The sequence below is a fragment of the Macaca nemestrina genome, chromosome 14 (assembly GCF_043159975.1).
Source record: "Macaca nemestrina isolate mMacNem1 chromosome 14, mMacNem.hap1, whole genome shotgun sequence".
Taxonomy (NCBI): Eukaryota; Metazoa; Chordata; class Mammalia; order Primates; family Cercopithecidae; genus Macaca; species Macaca nemestrina.
Genome location: NC_092138.1, coordinates 3,687,727 through 3,704,612, shown reverse-complemented (window position 1 = coordinate 3,704,612; position 16,886 = coordinate 3,687,727). Strand labels below are relative to the sequence as shown.

The 16,886-nt window shown below is 41.4% G+C and overlaps 1 protein-coding gene and 1 long non-coding RNA gene across 3 annotated transcripts in view; one reads left to right on the top strand and one right to left on the bottom strand.

Moving 5' to 3' along the window:
• The window catches only part of LOC139358071 (uncharacterized), a 30,617-nt gene extending 29,337 nt beyond the window's left edge, over positions 1-1,280 (top strand). Inside the window, exon 3 of the long non-coding RNA XR_011612307.1 lies at positions 1,146-1,280. This is a non-coding gene — a long non-coding RNA (uncharacterized lncRNA). The remainder of the gene's footprint in view (positions 1-1,145) is intronic.
• LOC105498900 (zinc finger protein 484) overlaps positions 1-6,902 on the bottom strand; it is a 137,821-nt gene extending 130,919 nt beyond the window's left edge. For both annotated transcript variants that reach the window (XM_011771283.3, XM_071077506.1), the window contains exon 1: positions 6,610-6,902. The gene's annotated coding sequence lies outside the window, so the exon portion shown is untranslated. The remainder of the gene's footprint in view (positions 1-6,609) is intronic.
• Between the last annotated feature and the right edge of the window lie 9,984 nt (positions 6,903-16,886).

Genomic DNA, 16,886 nt, shown 5'->3' with positions numbered 1-16,886 from the left:
AACAAACATTTTCATTAACTGGAATATATGCAGTATCATCTTTAGCCCCCACTGTATGATATTTTTAAAGTTTTATTAGCAGAGTAGTCATTTCATTATGAAAATGTAACCAAGCTAAATATATACTCAATTTTTTAGAAAACTAGATTTACTGTAGGTCTGTAAAGGCTCTCATAGTAAGTAATGAATTTCACACTTTCCTTTTATACCATATCATGTCAAGCAGATATATGAAATCCTTGACAAAAGGCATTTAAAACAATTCTATGCTTTATATGTCAAGTGGAAAAGGAATATTTTTTCTACAGTGACAGAGCAGACTTGACACGTACACAATCATGTACAACCAAGCGTTCGCACATGCTCTTACAACGTGGAGCAACCCGGCCGAGGGGCAAGCAACCTTCCAGCGAAGAGTCTCATCAAAGGTGCGGAAGCCCGTTCCAGACCAGGCGACGGTCAGTCTGAGGGTTCGTTCCGACATCCAAGCTTTAAAAAGTACCTCGAAGATGATACAGGTGTCCTAGGCAATAAACTTCCCAAAAAGAATGGAGAACAATCCCAAGGCCAATTACACCTTTTTCATTCAGAAATCCAGGCTAGTTTGATTTAGAGTCATACATAAATGAACGGCTATTTCTCAATAATTGTTTGATTTTTTTCAGCCTCTTTATTTTTAATCTACATCTCTTAGGTAAAATTCATCAATTTAACCACATTTACTTATTTTGAGTTTTTCTATTGGTCCATGTTTCCTTTAAACACAATTTTGAATGTTTTTTTTAAAGTAACCATTTGATTTTGAAATAAATTTACAGAAAACGTGGAAGAACTATGCTAATACGCTGTATCACCCCTGAATACTTCAATGTGCATTTCCTACAACAAAGATGATCTCCTATATAACCATAATATGATCATCGCAGTCATCATGGATAAAGTTCCAATATTGCATTTGCAAATCTTGTTCAAGTTTCACCAATTCCCAATCATGTCCTTTATAACACAAGCATTTAATACAGAATAGTATTTAGTTGCCTTTGTTTCCTTAGTCTCTGTCAATCTGGAATGCCGCCTTCCTCACCCCACTCAACCTCTGACAACTTGCTATAGGTCACCACCAGTGCTGTCTCCTGTCTCTCCAGGTCCCCAACCTTGCTATGCTGTGGATGCTCATCTTACCCTGCTGGTTTCTGAATGCTCCGCCATGGCCCTGGGTCTCCCCACTACCCAGCATGGATGCCTAAGCTGAACTGAAAGACTTTGGACTCAACTGTTCAAAAAGAGAAGGGGAGAGGAAGAGGAAGCAGAATACCAAGTAATTTGATTTTTTTTTTTTCATGATCGAACCAATGTCTTGGAATTGATTATCATTTCCACGGGCTACTTATGCTCCGTAATGTTTGCATAGAGATTGGTGAAAATGAATAAAGGCATCTGAACTCCATTTTTTTTTTTGAAACAGAGTCTCACTCTGTCACCCAAGCTGGAGTGCAGTGGCATGATCTCGGCTCACTGCAACGTCCGCCTCTGAGGTTCAAGCAATTCTCCTGCCTCAGCCTCCCAAGTAGCTGAGATTACAGATTTCAAACTCCTGACCTCAAGTGATCCACCTGCCTCGGCCTCCTAAAGTGCTAGGATTACAGACGTGAGCCACTGTGCTCAGCCTGAACTCCATTTTTTATAGAGTACCATTTGACACTAAAATTAAGAGTCTGTTACTTATCTGCAGAATTTCTTTTTAAATGGTATTACTAAAAGGTCCAAAATGAAACATCTGCAAAAATAATTACTCCTATACTCTGTGAGATATCTTTCCTGATGCATTTCACATCATAAGTGAGTTTCCTAACTAACCCACACACACTCTATAGTAGACTTACCCTTCTTTCCCCAGGCTGGCTGGCAAACTTGAAAAACCTAACCATTTAGGGGGAAAAAACTGAGGCAATTAAAAGTAAAAGTGTTTTAGGCTAAGTAATGAATTTAAATTAACCCACTGAAAAGTTACATCAAAGGCTATTATTCAGCATTTTACCAATTACAGAAATTTCTGCAAAATCTGTCCAGCCATTTGTTTGTGTATCCCTGGGATCAGTGCCCAGAGTTCAATCATTCTCTTGATTCTTCCTCTTATTTTCAGGGACTCGATGAGAGCAATAAGTGACCTTTCACTCACTCTCAGGCAGGGAGACAAATTGATAGAGTCGGAAAAGAACCCTTAGATAAATTGTGGTTAATCCAACTCTTATTATGAGGCACAAATATGGATTAATCTAAGCTACAATGGAAGTCAGATTCTCCCCACACCCCTTCTCCCACACAACGTCTTCGTGTTCAGAAAGAAACGGCAAAGTCACAAGGATGATTTTAACATGAAGAGATGTGTTCAAGTCTTTGTTCCCATCCTTTGGTGAAGGATAAACAGATTAAAAACAACATAAAGAAAATGCAAGAATCTAGGGTCTGTCCTCAGAATTTTATACCCACTTCCACTGAAAAGTTCAGTGGAAAAACAGGTGACACATTTATTGCTTTTATATTAACAGTAACTATCATAAAATGCAAAGAATGCAGTCCTTTCTGGATATTGTATCTCAAAAAGATGAAGCGTATGCAGGATGATTCAAAATAGTCTAAACAAACAAAGAGCAAGTCTACAGGCACAGAAGTTAGGAAAACAGTTCCCCTCACACAGAATCCTCCTAACAAAGTTTTCCCATGTATTGTCGGGTCAAATAACATTCAGATAAACTGCACATAATCCCTAAAATGCCAAATGTTTAGAGAATTTTATGTTTTGTTTTTGAGACGGAGTTTTGCATTTTGCTCTTGTTGCCCAGGCTAGAGTGCTATGGCGCCATCTGGGCTCACTGCAACCTCCACCTCCCAGGTTCAAGCAATTCTCCTGCCTCAGCCTACTGAGTAGCTGTGATTACAGGGGCCTGCCACCACGCCCGGCTAATTTTTGGTATTTTTAGTAGAGACAGGGTTTCACCATGTTGGCCAAGCTAGTCTCGAACTCCTGACCTCAGGTGATCCACCCACCTCGGCCTCCCAAAGTGCTGGGATTACAGACATGAGCCACCGCACCCGGCCTAGAGAGCTCTTCTCATAAAGAGCCATTTCATGCCATCATCAACAGGCTGCCTTGGTGGGTGGCCAATGTGCTTCTGGAAAACTAGCTGTGAATAACGTGAGCAACTCATGGTGTCTACATGAGAAGGAAACTTTTCAATGTCCTTATTGACTTTCTTCTTAGTATTCAAGGTGGTCCCATTATTATAGTTACATAGTTTTATCTGGAAGAATTACTTGATCTAAAAGGTAATTTAAAATTAGTAAAATTTATTAGATATGAGGATATTAAGTTTCATCAATGAAAGAAGACTGAAAACACCCACAAAACTAGTATTGAAATTCTAAGTGTCACTCAGCGACTGGTGAGAGCCCCGTCTGGTGCTAAGTCCATTTGGAACATCTGTCCCTGCCCTCCCCTCCTCCAAGAAGAATGTTCACTGTAAAGGAGAAGAGCTTAATTTCTATGGGCTTTGTAATCCTTCCACTGGATTCCAAGCAAAATGACTATCAATACAACTAATCCTGAGAATAAAAAATAATCAAAACTATGCAATAAAAACAGGAAAGGTGGTGCCAGGGTCTCACTCAGATTTCATTGCTTTGCTTTTCTCCAGGAAGGTCTTTTTGAAGCCCTGTTTATTCAATAGTAAGAGTGACCTCTAGTGACTTATCTTGTTGTTGTACTTTGTCAGTTGATTGGTGAATTACTCTAGCATGCCTTTCTATAAGTAATTCAATTTATGTATTTATTTAAGTCAAACAGCAGTTTCCATTACAAGACCCAAGGATTTTGACTTGATGTAAGTAACCACGTTTTATTAACAAAGCCTTCTCACAAAAGCAGATTAAAGTTGAATCTGAAACACGGTACAGCATCTGACCAAAGGAGTCCAGAGCTCATTTTTGAGAGGGGCACACCAAGTGTAGGATTAACTGAGGCACAGCTGAATCGTGATGCAAAGTGAGTGCATGAACCCATGTGTGTGCCCTGTGTGTGAAGAACCCAGGCTTGAGCCCGCGGGTAGAACAGCACTGAGCTATGGCAAACTTTTCATGATAGCTTAGGAGAACTGCTGAAAGCTACCCTTAGTTATTCTGCAGTAATCTAAATTTCCAAACATGGCTACTAACATTTATTGGAACTTATTTCAAAAGAGATTTTCGTAGGAAGGGGCTGAGGCTGAGAGCGGGGAGATGCCACTGAAAGAAAAATAAAAGTGATTTTGGCTGAAAGAGGAAGACATTTTTAAAATTCTAATCTCATGGTTCGATTAATCAGGAAAGAAAAACAACTCCCTGATAGAGATTTACTCCAAAAAAAAAAAAAAAAGTGTAATGTTGTGTAAACATTTTTATGTGTGATAAAATATGGGTACATTATGTTTTGCTCAACTGTCTGGAATATCATCATTAAATTAGAATCATAGCCCATTCTAGAAATAAAGGCTTCCTAGGTGTTTTACAAATTAAGGAACATAAAAAGGGAACTCAATGACAAATTAAATAATGTAAAATATTAGCATCCAGAGAGGAATAATTTTCAAATCACCTAAATGACTGGCTGAGTTTTATCTTTAAGAACTTTCTACCATGAGAAACCAAGCCCCTGGCAGGGGTGTCCAAGTGTTATTCCCTTAGTAGTTAAGGCAGGTTATTAATTTGTGGTTCTTAAATTTAGTTTCGCTCTGTCCCTATAGTGCATGGAAGTTAATTAGCATCTTAACTCTGAAGCTGCCAAGGTTTGCAAAACTGTAAGCTGCTAACATCTAAGTTGATGCAGTATCATGTATCGTCCGCCAGTTTTTTTTCCTGTTTGACTTAATTCCTACAACATATTACAATCCTAAGAAGGATTAAATGACAGCATTTGCAGGCTAATCTCTTACTAATATGTTCTTTTCAGGTTTTACAAAAACGTCCACTCTCTCAGTCAACATTCAAGTATATAGATTAAAAAGTCAAAATGAGAGGTGGCAGCATGCTGACAGCCCTCGCAGCCCTCGCTCGCTCTCCGCGCCTCCACAGCCTCGGTGCCCACTCTGGCTTCACTTAAGGAGCCCTTCAGCCCGCCGCTGCACTGTGGGAGCCCCTCTCTAGGCTGGCCAAAGTCGGCTCCCTGTTTGCGGGGAGGTGTGGAGGGAGAGGCCCTGCGGGAACCGGGGCTGCACCCAGCGAGAGTTCAGGGTGGGCGTGGACTCCGCGGGGGTGGAGCAGCCTGGGGCCACCTGCGACAGGCAGTGAGGGAGTTAGCACCGGGGCCAGCAGCTGCGGAGGGTGTGCCCTGTCCCCCAGCAGTGCGGGCCACCTGCGCTGCGCTCAAATTCTAGCCAGGCCTCAGCTTCCGCCCCACGGGGCAGGGCTGGGACCTGCAGCCCGCCATGCTCCAGCCTCCCGCCCTCCGCCATGGGCTCCTGCCTGGCCCAAGCCTCCCCTAGGAGTGCCGCCCCCCTCTCCAGCACCCAGTCCCATCAACCGCCCAAGGACTGAGAAGTGTGGGCGCACTGCCCCGTACAGGCAGGCAGCTCCGCCTGCAGCCCCAGTGCCGGATCCACAAGATGAAGCCAGCTGGGCTCCTGAGTCTAGTGGGGACTTGGAGAAACTTTATGTCTAGCTAAGGGATTGTAAATACACCAATCACCACTCTGTGTCTAGCTCAAGGTTTGTAAACACACCTATCAGCACCCTGTGTCTAGCTCAAGGTTTGTAAATGCACCAATCACTGCTCTGTAGCTAGCTCATCTGGTGGGGACTTAGAGAACTTCTCTGTCTAGCACTGTGTTTAGCTAAAGGATTGTAAACACACCAATCAGCACTGTTAAAATGGACCAATCAGCAGGATGTAGGTGGGAGGGGGTCAGATAAGGGAATAAAAGCAGGCTGCCCCAGCCAGCAGTGGCAACCTGGTCAGGTTCCCTTCTATCTGGTGGAAGCATTTTTTTTTTCTTTTGCTCTTTATAATAAATCTTGCTGTTGCATTTTTTTGTGGGTCCATGCTGCTTTCATGAGTTGTCACACACTGTGAAGGTCTGCAACTTCACTGCTGCAGCCAGCAAGACCATGAACCCACCAGAAAGAACAAATAACTCTCCAGATGTGCTAGCTTAAGAGCTGTAACACTCACTGTGAAGTTCTGCAGTTTCACTCCTTAAGTCAGTAAGACCATGAACCCACCAGAAAGAAAAAACTGCAGACACATCTGAAGGAACAAACTCTAGACACACCACCTTGGAAAACAGTAGTAACACTCCCCCTGAGGGTCTGCGGGTTCATTCTTGAAGTCAGCAGGACCAAGAACTCACCAATTCCGGACACAAAAACATACATGGTATATCTTAAACTCCCCTAGAAGAGGAAAGTGTATTGTAAACAAAACCTTCATTTTTGGGTTGCGATTCAATAGATTTTTTTTTAAGGTTCTTTAACGTTAAGGAACATGTTCTGCGATTCCACTTCCAAATATTACTGATAATAAAAAATAGAGTTTTCCAGATAGTCTAGGGCAAGTTTTAAACCATTTGCTCTACTTACGTGGATTTCCTGCTCCTATGGGGCTCCAAGTCTGAGTGGGGAGAAGGAGCAACACCTTGAGGTGCTACCGAGACCCGGACTACCGAGGCATGCTCACTTCACCCAGGCGCCCTGAGGCCCGGGCATGGCGATGGCCGCTCTGCGACTATGCTGGTCTCACGCCAGTCCCCCTTGCGGCCCCGACGCTGTTCTCTCCCCTCAGGTCTCTTTCACTCTCTTCGTCAGGCACGGGAGAGAACCCCCAGCCTCTCCTCAGCGCTGCAGATCCTCCCGCCAAGCCCCGCCTGGCCCCAGCGGCGTCTCGGAGGTCGGCCCCGCGGACTCAGGCGGCAGCTTTCTGAGCACTCTGGGCCGCGCGGTGCTGCCCCAGGCTCGGAGGCCGCAGGTTGGAGGCTTCCCGGACACTAGGTGTAGGCGGCTGGTGGCCACGCGAGTCAAGAGGCGAGCGGGACAGGCGCCCCAGCTCCCCCGGCGCTCTCCTCCCGTTACACGGGTACCTCCCTCCGTCCCTCCCTCCCACCGGGCCGGGGCGGCCGCGGTGCACGGACTCGCACCAAAGACCGCGCCGTCAGCCTCCGCCTGCAGGTGGAGAACGCCGGGCTTTATCACTCAGCTAGTCACTGAGCGCAGTGTCCGCACCCAGGAAAATCCTGTCCTGTTTGATTTCGAATAGGGAAGATGGAGCAGAACTAACTCTCCTGCGTGTACTCGGGCAGACGCGCGCACTCTTTGATTTTGCCAGGAATTCTGTCTTGCGGAGAACCAAGCTGGGAAACCGGGCCAGGTGCAAGGCGAGGCCAGTGAGCCCGGGTTGTGCGAGTGCAAGCGTTTGTTTAAAGTTGATGTTTTCTCTATCGTGGGTTTTTTGTTTGTTTTTTGCTATTACATTCAATTTTAAAACTATTTCATTCAAGATTAGTGTTACTTAACAGTTGCACCTGAGACTAGTGCGTTAGTCCCTTCACTCTAGTCCTGGCCTTGGTGGAAGTCTAAAATTTATATTTTATTCCAGTTTTCTGTCCAAAGGAGCAACCCCTGCAAGCGTAGGATGAGAAGCTCAATCCAGCAGCGGCTAACACTGCACTCCTTGCGCGCCTGCTGTGTTCTGGAGAGGAGGAGGAGAGAAGGGGAGGAGGAGAGAAGGGGAGGAGGAGAGGAGGGGAGGAGGAGAGGAGGGGAGGAGGAGACGAGGGGAGGGGAGGGGGGAGGGAACGGGGGAGGGGGAAGGGGACGGGGGAGGGGGTGGGGGAGGGGAAGAGGAGAGAGGGGAGGGGAGGAGGAGAGGAGGAGGGGAGGCAGAGGGAGGGTTGTGGGGGTCTTTCTCTTTCTCTTTTCCTCTGCTTCTAAAATTCACAGTATCGGCAAAGATTGACAAACTCACATTACCACCACCGCAAGGTTCCAAAAAAAAAAGTTACTAAGTTTTTTAGATGATATCTCAAAGAAATAGCTTATTAATCTTCCCTTTGGAAAGACAGCTTTGAAAAGCTTTTTCTTCATTAAAATGAATTCAAATGTAATAGAAGAAGAATCTTACAAAGTCATCCTTGAATTATTAATTGGGTTCACTTAAACTACTTTTGCACAAGAACTCTGTAAATAGCACCTCTTTTATTACAGAAAAAATTATAAATCTAAAGTTTTGATTGACAGATCAGCTGCCTTCAGTGAGATAGAGAGAAAATGGAAATCATTTTCTAAATTGAATCTAGAGTAAAACAACAAATGTCAATCTGTCATTGTACCAATCTATCAGGTATCAGAAGGAGTCTTGAAAAATGTGAACTTGGGCGGGTGCAGTGGTTCACGCCTGTAATCCCAGCACTTTGGGAGGCCAAGGCGGGCGGATCACAAGGTCAGGCGCTCCAGACCATCCTGGCCAACATGGTGAAACCCCGACTCTACTAAAATACAAAAAATTAGCCGGGCATGGTGACACGTGCCCATAGTCCCAGTTACTTTGGAGGCTGAGGCAGGAGAATCGCTTGAACCCGGGAGGCAGAGGTTGCAGTGAGCAGACATCGTGCCACTGCACTCCAGCCTGGCGACAGAGCAAGACTCTGTCTCAAGAAAAAAAAAAAAGTGAACTTGAGTGTTCAGAGTGTTAGGCTTAGTGGAGAAAGGCTGAGAAACTTCTATGGTGGTAGACATTTGCAATTAAAAAAAAAAAACTGGCTTCATTAAACTGTAAAATCACTAGTGTAATAAGGGTGAATGCATTTTTTACAACATTGGAGGAATATGTTTATGAATATGATTCCCAATGCATGAAATATGTTTTACACACTTATAGCTACACTCAAAATTTGTCCCAAATTGTTCATGTCTACTAAATGTATACACTATTTTACATGGTTAAAGCAATAAGCATCAGCATTTTCTTCTAAGACAGGACGCTGTAATTGTTGTTTTGATTCCCCTGCTTTTGACTTAAAACTTATTTAGGTTTATTCTACTTAGGTTTTTTAGTTAGGGGACTTGAAGTCCTTAGACATAAATGTGTGTCTTGAAATGCGTTATATGTGGCTATAACTGCTGCTACATGGTAAAATTATTATTTAAATCAGCATAGGCACTTGCTGTAGTGATAATGCTGGCAATGAAGACTAAGAGTAGTGAGGCTACTTAGTCTCTTTGTAGACTAAGAGTAGTGAGGCTCTAGAAATTACTTTGTCTAGTAGAGAAGCATCCTTCACAATCATCACACACTACGCATTTACTGGACAAATGAAGGCATAAATTTGAGGTGGCTGATGTAACTGGAACACTGGATGTCCTAGAAAAATATTAAATATCACAGATATAAATGTTTTATATGTTGCTGCTTTATTTCCTTTCTTCCCTACTTTCCATGGTAATGTGATTTAAACTTTGAAACTTCTTACTTCTGTTTAACCTTAACATGGATACTAAATACAATTATATTTTTTATTTCAATCTGGATAATGGTTGCATGATTCAACCAGAATAAGAAGAGAATAAGATCTACTTTGTAGGCCGGGCACGGTGGCTCAAGCCTGTAATCCCAGCACTTTGGGAGGCCGAGACGGGCGGATCATGAGGTCAGGAGATCGAGACCATCCTGGCTAACACGGTGAAACCCCGTCTCTACTAAAAAATACAAAAACTAGCCGGGCGAGGTGGCGGGCGCCTGTAGTCCCAGCTACTCGGGAGGCTGAGGCAGGAGAATGGCGTAAACCCGGGAGGCGGAGCTTGTAGTGAGTCGAGATCGCGCCACTGCACTCCAGCCTGGGTGACAGAGCCAGACTCCGTCTCAAAAAAAAAAAAAAAAAAAAAAAAAAAAAAGATCTACTTTGTAATAGCACATATTTAGGAAGTGAGTATATTTTTATTGGAACAAATGATGATACTGAGGTGGGTTTGATGACTAGCTTCTGGATTATAAGAATGTAAATGTTTGTTAAGATAGACTCTTTTGAAATTTGTTCTTGAATATTTTGAATTACAAAATAAACATTTTAAAAAGAATTGTATAAAGATAATGTTAATAATTGCCACTACCGTCACCCCAACCCCACTAAGGTAACCAATGATACGTAACAGGCTGACAGGCTGGTATGTGTCCTTGTGTATCCTTGTTTTGGCTCTTCATCTTTTTTTTTTTTTTTTTTTTTGAGACAGAGTCTCGCTCTGTCACCTAGACTGGAGTACAGTGGCGTGATCTTGGCTCACTGCAACCTCTGCCTCCCAAGTTCAAGCAATTCTTGTGCCTCAGCCCCCTGAGAAACTGGGACAACAGGTGAGTAAGACCACACCCGGCTAAGTTTTTGTATATTTGGTAGAGACAGGATTTTTCCATGTTGCCCAGGCTGGTCTTGAACTTCCTGAGCTCCACCCGCCTTGGCCTCCCAAAGTGTTGAGATTACAGGCGTGAGCCATCACATCTGGCCTTGGCTCTTCTTATAGATAAACATATACAACCTGTACATGGAGTTGTGCTTATTTTGTTTCAATAAGGTTTTATCTTGTACTTTATACTCTCATCCTGCAATTTTCTCTCTTTATAGTATACCATGTGCATTCCAGTCTAAGCTAGAATTTTAGTTTTCAGTTCTATAAAATAGAGTGAGAATACAAAAATATAACCACATTTGCCTGCCAATCTATTGCACTTTAATTCCTAAATAGATCTACTTTCACAAATATGCTACTTCTCAAATAATTATTTTTCTTATGATATTTTTCTAAGCAATGCAATGTGATATTAATCAGATTTTTGAAAACACTACTGCATTAGTCAAGGTCCAGAAAGAAAGCATGATTCGCTCAGATAGTTTAAAGGAACAGGCTGTAAAGAAAAGTGAAGAGATCCCCTAGTGACATTGTGGCACCCAAAGACAAGCAATAGCAGAAAGCCTTTACCACCGACAGCAGAGGGGCAGAGGGAGGAAAGGTTGTTGCCAGATCCCCAGAAAGCAGCAGCCGAGGAACAGAAAGGTCTGCAGGAGCTGTAGTCATAGAAGTAAAACAAGTTGTTGTCAGAGCCTGGAAACAGGAGTGAGTAGGGAAGAAGCTTTTTGAGCTCTGATTTCTGAAACCTTCCTTTGTCTGTGGGTGTCTCTCATTAGCCAAAACCAACTGGAAGTCATCTGGGAGGGGAGCAGGGTGACACTCGGGCAGGAAGGGTGACACTGGGGCTGGAAGGGTAGAGGGTGGTTCTGAGGACCTCCACAAAGAATGGCCGGCACATCCTAGAACATTAACACTTACCAAATTAAAAAAAAAAAGTTTATTTTGTTTTGTGCATTCATGTTCTTTAATGAATGATTTACAAAGTAAGGCTTAGAATAGAAATCTAAAGCTTTTATTTTTTAAATTATGAACTGAAGTAATCATACTTGCTAGAAATTAAACCAGAGCTTTGAAGTCAAATAGGTTACTCTTTCTTCTATTTATATTAACAGGGAAGATTAATTGTGCTGAATATCATAATTTTGAATGGAGCTTTGTATTAACTTCAACATTAGCAAATCACTAGAGTCTACTTACCTTTCCTTATTTTTCACAGAAATAGAAAGATTGATGTTCTCATAGAGCAAAAACAATGAGGTCTCACTTCTTGTGGCCTTCTGACATCCCTCAATATTTTAGGAAAACAATTCTCACATTTCAGGGCCAGTTGAGAATTAAGTTGAGCTCAAATACAAAGGGAAATATTCTTTATAAAAACATTATAAATTTTGTTTGTGAAATCAATAAGCTAGCCTAAAATCTTATCCTTGCAAACTACAGTAGGTTAAAAAAAAAAGTGAATAAATGGTAAGTAAGCTGACATTTTCTTTCCAGTTTCTTATCACTGGCTAATTGCGAAGAATTGAAAAGTTAAAAGAGGAGAAAATTATAATCAATGGCTATTCATTAAAAAATTGCTTAACTTTTATTGAAATTGATTCCATAGAGAGCCTCTGATTACATATTTGATAGGAAACATTAACACTAATACATAAAATATCATATGTGTTCATGTATGAAAGAAAGCATTCTCCCAAATGTTTTCATTTATAGAAAAAGATAAGTCTCACCCTAAATCTATGTTAAACTTAAAGAAAGAACAGGTAGTCACAGTTAGAATGTGATTTTAGGGACTAGGAAATCTACCCCAGACTTCAGCAAATCAATGTTCTACCATTGAAGTGTGCCAATATTTAGTATGAAATCCCTTACGGATTTCAGATCTTTTCCTGAAAGCAAACTTTAATATAGCAGAAGTCATCTGGATTTGGGCTGGAAATGGGGAGAATGAGAGGAGGCAAATACCGTAAGGGGTGGAGTGTAGGGGTAGGAGAGAGTAAAGAAAGGCATTAGTTAAATGTCAGAAGTGAATTTATTCACTTTGTAGTTTTATCTAAAGTGAAAACCGATCCTTGCTTGAATGGATTGCTAGAGAATGCCTCTCTCATGGGGCAAGGATAAAGCTATAGTTTTAAAATTTCAAGCTTAAAATAATGGGACTCTGTGTTTGGGGCATCTTTTTAACTCAGCTAATCTAAGGATATGAGAAAATATTGTTCCTATTTAAGGAGCAAAAACTGGTAGATACGTGTTTGGGAGGATTTTTAGATTTGCCAGCATTTGTGTTTCAGAAAACTACACAGCCTCGTGGCAAGCCTGAATTTCTGAATACAATGAAGCGGAGATTGTTTTGCCTTGAGTAGATCCAGTTTCTGAAGTCCCGGGGAACAGCGTGCTTCATGCCTGCCAGCAGATGAGCTTCAAAGTGCCTTAAGGAAGCACTTTGACCAGAAGGTAGATAACTCTTATTATAGAAGGAGAAGGAGTGTGTAATTCATCTCCTACTGGTAAGAGTAGTTATTGCTTTTGTAAACACTGTAAATGTGCAATCTGGAAGCTAGAAACAAGTACGCAGTCGTTTTTACATATGTAGTGAAACTGCTACACTTTCTGCAGTGGCAAATCTAAGCAGAGATTGTAAATCTAAGCAGAGCGGTATCCAGGGTTGTGGTAGTCTACACTGAGTATGCCTACATGATGGTAGAGAAAAACAATGAAGATTACATGCAGGATAGCTCCCTAAGAATATCAGATAAGAACTTCTGCAGAACAACTTGTTATGCATCTTCTGGTCCAAATTTTCAAAGAAACTGGTGCCGGGTATAAGGATACAAAAAATGAGAGAGAGAGAAAGGGAGAAAACAGCCGGGTATAAGGATACAAAAAATGAGAGAGAGAAAGGGAGAAAACAAGCAAACAAAAATGACCCTGAAGTGATAACATACTTGGTTGCACTTGATATTTCAGAAAGTCTGTGACTCAGGGAAATGAGATGGTCTGGAGGGAGACTTTAGAGACAATAGCAAGACACTAAAGTTCTCTCAAAACCTTGAATCCCATTTTTTAATGATAAACAGAATTATATCTTTTTTGATTAGCTTGTGAAAATTATTTGAGAATAATTTATGAAAAGTTCCCACTGCTATAATATAGAGTTCAATAAATTATTCGTATTTTATTTTCATTAATTAAAATAAACCCAAATCCTATTAAGAACTTTTTCAAAGACTGATAACCATGACTACAAAATGCTTTGTTGTCACATTTCTTTTTCATTCCATAAATTAAATAGACTCTTCTTTGTCTCTAAAGGCTATTTAAACATGTTTCCCAGGAAAGGCTGTGGTTAAATGTTGGCATTTTGTCCTTATGTTCCTATAGTTTCCTGTTGTAGCAGTATAGAATGCAGTATAGAATGAAATTATGCCAGAAGAATTTCCATATAAATACTGAATAAAGTGGACTCTTCATAGTTCAAAGAGTTTTGTGCCAATATGTTTATTCTCTTAAGCGATCAATGTAAATTTATGACAGTTTAATATTCTCTCATAAACACCTAAGTGTACTTACCGTTAAATATAGATTCACAATCATGTTAGGACTGCTATTTTTTTTATTTTTAATTTTTTTTTTTTTGAAACGTAGTCTCACTCCCTCACCCAGGCTGGAGTGCAGTGGCGCCATCTCCGCTCACTGCAAGCTCCGCCTCCCGGGTTCGCACCATTCTTCTGCGTCCAGCCTCCCAAGTAGCTGGGACCACAGGTGCCTGCCACCTCGCCCGCTAATTTTTTGTACTTTTAGTAGACTGGGTTTCACCGTAGCTAGGATGGTCTCGATCTCCTGACCTCGTGATCCCTCCGCCTCGGCCTCCCAAAGTGCTGGGATTACAGGTGTGAGCCACCGTGCCCAGCCGATTTGTTCTTTTTTTTTTTTTTTTTTTTGAGACGGAGTCTCGCCCTGTAGCCCAGGCTGGAGTGCAGTGGCCGGATCTCGGCTCACTGCAAGCTCCACCTCCCGGGTTTACGCCATTCTCCTGCCTCAGCCTCCCGAGTAGCTGGGATTACAGGCGCCGCCACCACGCCCGGCTAATTTTTTTGTATTTTTAGTAGAGACGGGGTTTCACAATGTTAGCCAGAATGGTCTCAATCTGCTGACCTCGTGATCCGCCCACCTGGGCCTCCCAAAGTGCTGGGATTATAGGCATGAGCCACCGCGCCTGGCCTGGAGGTTCTTAATAGAGTCTCAGTGTGAGTCTCTGGTTAGAGTGCCTTCCAATCTAAATAGATTTTGTGAGTCTCCTTTCTTTGCTTACAACAGCAGCTTGACTGGTGTCAGTTATGGACTCTTCTTTCTCTCAGCCTCGTTTCAGGGTCCTCTGCCTCTTAGAGCTGCTGCTGTAGCTTGGCTAGAGACCCGCTGCTGTTGCATCATGGAAAAGCGTCACACACATGCATATGTGAAAGAATAAGCAGAGCTTCATGTTGTGTTTTAGTTTTTGAAAAAGTCAGAAGTACTTTCACTTGATTTAAGCTTGTAAAGACATAGGAGGGAGGCAACTGATAATCACTGTTGCAAAAAGCAAACATCAAAAATCACGTTAACATGTTGAAGTGTTGTGGAGCACAAACCTAGCTTTATTGCATCAAGTATTCGTGAGAGTTTTTCTATATGCTTTGTTATGCTTTGTTTCAGACAGGCCTCATTCTCTGTGTTTTTTTTTTTAAACACACTCATTTTTTTTCCTTTGGCCTGTTTGGATCATTATCACATCTTATGTTTTAAAACTAGCAAAATATGTGTAAGTCATGAAGACAGTGTAAGAAATAACAAAATGAACACTGATGTACACATTACCTGCCTAAGAATCAAAAACTACCCATATTTTTAGAGTCCTTAACACTGTCCTGTTAATTAATCCCATTTCTTATCTTTATAATTTTGCCAAAATAAATGCATTAGTAAAGGACAGTGAACATTATTGTTTTACATATTTTTCAGTTTCAACAAATGGAATCACATTGAATATATTTTTCTGAAATTGCTTTTTGGTTCAATATTAAATTCGTAACATTGATTCTTATGATATGTTCATCTGTACTTTCTGTGCATTCATTTAGAGTATTCCATCACAGGATAATACTATAATGAGCATTTCATTTTATTAGATTGAGGTTATTATCCATTTTTTTTTTCTATTACAAAAAGTAGGTGTCCTTTTCTTGTATGAGTCCCCTGGACATAAGAGTAAGATTTTCTCTAAGATATAAACACAACATTCAAATCATTGTATCAAAAGATTTGTACACTGTCAATTTTACTAAGTTAAAATGAACTATTTTCCAATTTACGCTCCCATTAGAAGTTAAAGGTTCTTGTAGATCTATATTCTCAATAATACTTAATATTTGCCTGGAACTGACACACTTTTTAATGTTAGTCAATTTGGTTTCTCATTGGAATTCTAATCTGCATATTTTAGAAATACTGAATCAAGAAAAGAATCAAGTAATGAAAAACTATTAATTTAGTAAATAAAAATGCTATAAAGACAATAAAGCAAGAAAACGTAGTCAAAAGTGGAGACAGGCTACTTCATTCTGATAGTCAAAGATGGCCTTGCTGGTCATCTGAGTTGAGAGGTGGCTGGTAAGATGAGATGTTAAGTAGCTGTGGAAGGGGCCTGCTGGCACAGGGTATGCTCTAAGGCCCTGAAAACAGGCAAACATTCTTTCCTGTAAATACCTGAACTAAGTAAAAACAGTCCTGGCTTTGCACATTTTAATATGCATACGTTTAATTAACATAGTTTAGTTAAATAGCACAAGTCTCTCAACAACATGGTTACAATTTCAGTTACCACAATATGCTAACTGTGAGCAATGCCATAAAACACAAACTTTGGTCCTAGCTCTTAATTCCACAGATTCCCATGTAAGTAAATAACAGACAAGCATCATGATCAGTGACTATTAATCTTCTGGGGATGCTGCAACAAAGTACGAAAAACCCTGTCGCTTAAAACAACAGAAATGTATTGGCTCCTAGTTCTGGAGGCTGGAAGTCAAAACTCAATGTGTTGGCAGGTTCATGCTCTCTGCTGGCTCTAGGGGAGAATCCTTCTTCCGCTCTCCTTCCTGTTTGGGTTTGCCAGTCATCCTTGGTGTTGTTCGAACTACAGATAGGTCACTCTGTTTTCTCTGTGTGTCTTCACATCATCTTTTTTCTGTGTGTGTTTGGAGCTGTATCCAAATTCTCCTTTACTTTAAGACACCAGTTAGTCTGTTGGATTAGGGCCCACCCTAATGACCTCATTTTAACTTGAGAACCTCTGTAAATATGCTGTTTCCAAATAAGCTCATATTGTTTTGAGATATTGGGCATTCGGATTTCAAACATATCTTTATTGGGGGGACACAATTCACTTCTTTCAAAGCCTGTCAGTGACTGATCACTGCGCATCTGCT